Genomic DNA, 7,219 nt, shown 5'->3' on the forward strand with positions numbered 1-7,219 from the left:
GTTAACATGGGCCCAGTCCTCTCTCCAGCACTGAGGAAGGCATAAAGGAGTGTGTCTGTGTTAAGAGGAAATCTAACATTTTCACTAAGCTTGAATTCAAGTACAAGTAAAGAAAGAATAAAACAATCATGATCTACAAAATATCAGTGTAAAGTTTCACTTGTGAACTGTTTAAGGATTTAACAATTTAGTTTTATTTTGATTTTTGTTTTCAATTTTGCAATCAGAAAAATGGTTTGAAAAAAAAAAAAAAAGAAAAATGGTTTGACTGAATTAAATAGCAGGTCCCACTTACAAATTTCAAGATATTTAAGACACCTCTTTGAAAACTGATTTATACCATCCTACAGATTTGTTATTCATGGTTACTATTGCATGTTTACATAAGGCTTACTTATGTAATTTCTGCTAGGACTCATGTGAATAGTATCCATTCTAAACTTTCTTAATGATCTGTACATAGAAGTTTCTTAGCAGGCACTAACAACATTCCTTTTTGCCTTGAATTCTGAAAATATTCAGTATTGAACTATTTTTCTGGAAATTTAGTAGTTAATGAACTCAGATAATTATTTTAGAAGCCTTTCTTTAAAAAAAAGTCTGTAGTTGACTTAGTTTTTTTACTATGAACTATTTGTTATGCTATACTGTTTGCATTTGATCATTAACGTGTTGAGTACACTTTGAGATAGGTATTTTGTTTATCTAAAGACAAAGTATATGTAAATATGAAAGAATTGGAAAAGTGGATTTGAGATAGCCATGGATTTTTTTATGCAATAAATATTGGTGAACATATGAAGTAAATCAAGTGATTGATTGGTACTATACATTTCATCTATTGGAAATTGACTCTAAATTTTGTTCCAATGTTAAATAACTCAGTCACTCAGCTCCTTCTAAAAGAAACTCAAACAAGCACATAAACACAAAGAAAATAAAAATATACAAATATTAATGACTAAAACATCTGAACCAGAAAACTGTTTCAGCATTTCCACAAACATTATTACCTCCTTTATGCCTCGGACACATAGAAATACTAGATTACAAAATAATGGTTAAAAGAGAAACAAAACAAAAGGAATAAAATCTTTCTTTACAAATTAAAACATAAATTATAGATATGGAAGTGAGGTTGATTAGTTATTGATTAGAAACTGATTGGAAATTGCTGAGCCTATAGACTTATTTGTGAACTTAGAACAGCTGTTCAAAAGCTAAGTTACATTCTCATCATTTTATTGACTTTGATTTTTGAGAAATTCTTACTTTTTTTTCCCAAAGTGAACCCTACCCTTATATTTTATTAAGATAACAAACATCATAAATTAACTTAGCTGCTTACTTGGATTACAAAAGAAACATGACTCAATATGAAAGTAAGAAACTATCTACAAATCACTGTCAGTAACAAATTGCAATATACCATGCATACAGGAGTCATACAGAGCAAGAAACTCTCAAACAAAACAAAAATATCTTATACCTTGCAAATCCAATTTTTTCTTTAAAATCATTCATGAAAAGGATTCTCTCAAGTAAGAATTGACACCTCAATTAATCAAGCATTAGAAAGCTACATTATAGCTATTTACTATACAAAGACATCTTTTCTCCTCTTTTCCTTCTGAATGTCTGTCCCAGAATCACATAGACTCTTTTGCTTCTCTGACACTCCCCATTCCACCATTTCTTCAGGTCGTGAAAACTGAATTTGCTGAAGACCATAAATCTGTTGATATGATGTTGTAAAAATCACACATTTTGGGAGCACTTGGGTGACTCAGTCGTTAAGCATCTGACTTTGGCTCAGGTCATGATCTCACGGTTGGTGAGTTTGAGCCTGTGTCAGGTCAGCATGACTCCCACTTTGGGTGAGCTTGACTTGTGCTTCAGGTGAGCTGATGCCCCAATTCTGGTGAGCTCCAGCCCCACTTAAGGTAAAAACATGAGCCCTGGGTGAGCCCCACTTTGTTCTCTCTCTCTCCCTCTCTCTGCCCCTCGCTCACTTTTGCCCCTCCCCTAAAAAAACAAAAACAAAAACAAACAAACAAAAAAAAAAAAAAACACAATATATTTAGTTGCTGACCATCTGCGGTTATTAGGCCAGCTGGTAACTGGTTGGTAAATGCCTCCTCTGTAAGTTCTTCACTTAGTCCTTCTATAGCTGTGACTGTTCCCCCAATTCTTTTCTTTCCTTTCATAGCCTCTCTGAATTTCCGAATGTATAATTTTAGTGGTTCTACATAACTGTTGAAGCCTAAGGTAGACATGGAAAAGACAATATCTTCTCCACTGTCTTCCATTTTTCTTGATGACATCTTTCACTTGCTTCACCTATAATAAAGCTAATGAATTCATACATTCTTGAACACATTCTTGGGCATCTTTTCCAATCTTTCCCATTTGAGGTATGGCACTTTTCATCATCCTAGGTACATTTCCAATCGGAAAATATATGTGTTTCTCTTTGAAACTTTACTTTGAACCATTTATGTCTTCTTGATCATTCATGCTGTCTTCAGTATCATCATGAGGTAGTATAACATGACTTCCTCCAAAGCAGTGTATAGAATGGATAGTGGAGAAGCATCTATCACTCTATCACATTTATCACAGTAACACTGTCACCATCCATCCCCAGTGCAGCTCTGGTTGGTTCCAATTACCAATCGGCTATTTGGTTGGACAGAGAATGGCTGCTAAGGAACCAGTCCCAGTGTAGAGATGCCAAGTCTTTTTTTTTAATACACTATTTTTTTGAGGAGTAGTGAGAAGAGTAGTCTAAAAATATGAAGAACGATTCCAGATCGATGAACTATTTGATATATCATTGAAGATAAATTATTTAAAACAAAATAAATGAATAAGTAAGTTTATAATAAATAAACAAAAATAAATAAAAAGCAGTATTACTTCACTTCTGGAATGCCAAGTGGCTGTACCACGTTAACTCCCACCAGCAATGTGTGAGAGTTCTTCTTGTTCGAATCATTGCCAGCATTAGGTGTTGTCAGTGTTCTTGATTTTGGCCATTCTAAGAGTTGTGGAGTGGTATCTTATTGTTTAATTTTCATTTTTCTGATAATGTATGGGACAGGACATTTTTTATATGCTTATTTTCCATCTGTATACCTTCTTTGATGAGGTGTCACTTAAGATCTTTGCCCTATTTTTTAATCATATTGTTTATTTGCTGAAGTTTGAAAGTTAAGGATTCTATATGTTTTGGATAATAGTCTTTCTTAAGATGTGCATCTTGCAAATATTTTCTCCCATTCTGTGGCTTGCCTTCTTATTCTTAGGACATTGTCTTTCACAAAGTAGACCTTCCCTCCCACCTTGGAAATTTATTTATTTATTTATTTATTTATTTATTTATTTAGAGGAAAGCAGAAGGTGAGGGAGAGAGAATCTTAGGCTCCACACTTAGCATGAAGCCCAACACGGGGCTCAATCTCATGGCCATGAGATCATGACCTGAGCCGATATCAAGAGTTGGACACTTAACTGACTGAGTCACCCAGACACCGCAGAGTAAACATTTTTATGAATTTTAACAAAGCCCAGTGTATACATTATTTCTTTGATGGAGCATGCCATGAGTGTTATATCTAAAAAAATCATCATTTTACCCTAAGCCATCTAGATTTTGTTCTATATTATCTTCTAGGAGTTTTATAGTTTCATATTTTATAATTAGTCTGTGATTTATTAGTAATTTTTGAAGCGTTTAAAGCCTGTGTGTAGATTCAGTTTTTGCATGTGAATGCTCAGTTGTTCCAACATCATTTGTTGAAAAGACTATCTTTTCTCCATCGTATTGTCCTCCTTTCTTTATCAAAGATCACTTGACTGTATGTATGTGTATGTGTATTGACTGTATATATATTTATGTGCATTGCCCGTATGACTATGTATGTATGTATCTATTTCCTGGCACTCTATTCTGTTCTAATGATCTGTCTATTCTTTCACCAATATCACTCTTGTCTTGATTACTTAGCTTTATAGTAAGTCTTGATGGATAGTATCAATTTTCCAACTTTGTTTTTCTCCTTCAACTAAGCAAATTCTTGATGAAATATAACTTTATAAATTTATCTTATAAGAAAACTTCAAGAAAAATTAAGAATCATAATATGTGATCATTTTTGTGGAAGAAGCCAGCAAATACTCATCACGATAGTGATAAAGGACAGAAAACGACATTTTAGGACTTTTTTTTCTCAAGAATTTGAGAGGAAAACAATTGTAACAACAAAAACAACAAATTAAAGTCTCTCAGGGTAGGGGCACCTGGGTTTCTCAGTCAGTTAAGCGTCTGACCTGCTCAGGTCATGATCTCCCCGTACGTGAGTTCAAGCCATGGGTCAGGCGCTGTACTGACAGCTCAGAACCTGGAACCTGCTTCTAATTCCGTGTCTCCCTCTCTCTCTGCCTCTCCCCAATCACACCGTGTCTCTCTCTCTCTCTCTCTCTCTCAAAAGTAAAGAAACATAAAAAAAAATTAAAATCTCTTAGGGTAGTGTTGGGGAATTCTGCTATAAATATAATGAATGACTTAATAAAATAAAGGCAAAAATGCTCATAAGGATAGATAAAGTGTAGAATAAAGTTACCACAATAATGATGTACTTAGAAACAGGTGAAATGCATGGAAAATAATAGGAGTGACATGTAGAGGTCGCTTTTAGGCAACAGACTTGAGCCATGGAATGTTAAAAAGGGCCCACAGGACCACCTGGCTGCGTACTAACAGCCCATCAGGCGACCCACCTCAAAATATCCATAAGCCCTGACTAACCAATGGGCTATTTACAATCATGCACACAAACCAAAGAAGGGAAAATCCATTATGTCCCCAGCTGCCTCACCTTCTTCCTTTAAATAAAGCCCCCACCCACTGCCTTGTTGCAGACAATGACTCTGCTGTCTTGTCCACTGCTCCCTTCCAGTGTATCCACTAAACTTCTATCTCCTTTGTTTTGCCTCAGGTGAGTTCTTTCACCACCAGCGTGTGTCACTGGCTTCCACCAGATCAATGGTCACCCCACTTTTGGGGGCTCCCGTCCAATCCAGGAGACACCACATGACACATTTTAAAAACGGGAAAATGCAATGTAATGGCTTTAGGCCTTGTACAAATCAATATTTATCAGGTTTGTTGATTAGTAAAGATGAGGATTTGCAAGGACTCAGGATTAGGATCGGATCTTTTATGAGAAGAAATATATACATTTATTATAATCTCAACTATCTGGACATTTAGTCAGTCCCATTTTACTCCCATGCTGGACACAATTTTAGAGAAATTAAACTTTCTTTTAACACAATTATTGGAGGAAGGTATGGTTGTTCTTTGGGCGTCAGCTAAGGCAACAAGTGCCAAGATTCCTTTTAAGGACGATAATACAGTTTAGTCTGGGGTTGGTTGGTGTGTTTGCACTTTTTTGGCCCAGTTATGATATCCTGAAAAAGGCCAGGTAGCTTCTTGAACAGTTCATTAGGTCCACACCTCGATCACGTCCTTTATTGGGCTTTCATAGATAGGAACCCTAAGTATCAGCCCAGGGAACAAGCAGCACACAACCAGGGCAATCCCTATGCCCCAGGGTCCACCAAAATTATTCAAATAAGCCAACCCTCAGGGAACCTGGGAAAGCTGAGTAACAGGACTCTGCTTGATGCATACCAACTTTCAGTTACCCTCTCCAAAGGCACCTCCCTGTATGGTCCTGCCTGACAGCCTTTTTGTTTGGGGCTGCAATATAGAGTTCTGCCTTCTAGCTTTTCAAGTGCCATTGTGGTCTGTCCTGACAGCGAAAGAATCCTTAAATCTTATGAAACAAGGAAGAACACTTTGGACACATACCGAGTGCAGTGAGTGTCATGCTCTAAACTGAAAAACAAACAAAAAAGATCTAGTCCTAGTCCCATAGGTTAATAGGATACTTGGGTTGACTAGAAATTCAGAGTGACATAATATACACTCTTTAGAAAACAGTTATAGAGACAAAAGAGGACACATTATAATTAAATATCCATATGGTATTCATTATTTCAAAGGAAAAGGGAATTGGGGTTAAGATATGGGGTCGCTGGGGCGCCTGGGTGGCTTAGTTGGTAAAGTGTCTGACTTTGGCTCAGGTCATGATCATGCAGTTTGTGAGTTAGAGCCCTGCATCGGGCTCTGTGCTGACAGCTTGGAGCCTGGAGCCTGCTTCGGATTCTGTGTCTCCCTTTCTCTCTGCCCCTCCCCTGCTCATGCTCTGCCTCTGTCTTTCAAAAATAAATGTTTAAAAAAATTGGAGAAAAAAAAAAGAAATGGGGTCTCTCCTGGGCACCTGGGTGGCTCAGTCAGTTGGGCATCCAACTTCAGCTCAGGTCATGATCTCATGCTTCATGAGTTCAAGCCCTAAGGTGGGCTCTGTGCTGACAGCTTGGAGTCTGGAACCTGCTTCAGATTCCGTGTCTCCCTCTCTCTCTGCCCCTCCCCAACTTGTGCTCTGTTTCTCAAAAATGAATAAACATTAAAAAAAGAAGAAGAAGAAGAAGAAGAAGAAGAAGAAGAAGAAGGAGAAGAAGAAATGGGGTCTCTCCTGACTATGTTAATGAGGGTATAGCATTGGAGAGACCTAAAGACCTGACTGCTCTAATGACAATGATTGATTAGAGACCTCATTATATATTCTAAAGGTAATCTAAAATAAATCAGATTATTGGACTTCTAATTGGTCATAGAGCAATTTAGACTTTAGCATGGAAATGGCTTCAAATATTCTGAAATTCTATTTGAAAATTTATTTTTTCAATAACGTTCTGACCCACAGAAATGACAACCTTCTGCACAAGAATTATTAATATTCTTTCACATTGAACTTAAGACTTTGCCACCTCGTCTAATCCAAAAGTCTTCTTATATCTGTTCTACCATTTCAAAGATTTGGGTATTGGGGCGCCTGGGTGGCTCGGTCGGTTAAGCGTCCGACTTTGGCTCAGGTCACGATCTCGCGGTCCGTGAGTTCGAGCCCCGCGTCGGGCTCTGTGCTGACAGCTCAGAGCCTGGAGCCTGTTTCAGATTCTGTGTCTCCCTCTCTCTCTGCCCCTCTCCTGTTCATGCTTTGTCTCTCTCTGTCTCAAAAATAAATAAACGTTAAAAAAAATTTGAAAAAAAAAAAGATTTGGGTATTACTATCAAAGCATTCAAATAGTT

General features: G+C 37.1%; 1 pseudogene; it reads right to left on the minus strand.

Moving 5' to 3' along the window:
- Positions 1-1,597: 1,597 nt before the first annotated feature.
- On the minus strand, positions 1,598-2,556 carry LOC109267670 (nuclear transcription factor Y subunit beta-like; annotated as a pseudogene).
- Positions 2,557-7,219: the final 4,663 nt, after the last annotated feature.

The sequence above is a fragment of the Panthera pardus genome, unplaced genomic scaffold, assembly GCF_024362965.1.
Source record: "Panthera pardus isolate Hobbes unplaced genomic scaffold, ASM2436296v1 HiC_scaffold_2, whole genome shotgun sequence".
NCBI classification, from domain to species: domain Eukaryota; kingdom Metazoa; phylum Chordata; class Mammalia; order Carnivora; family Felidae; genus Panthera; species Panthera pardus.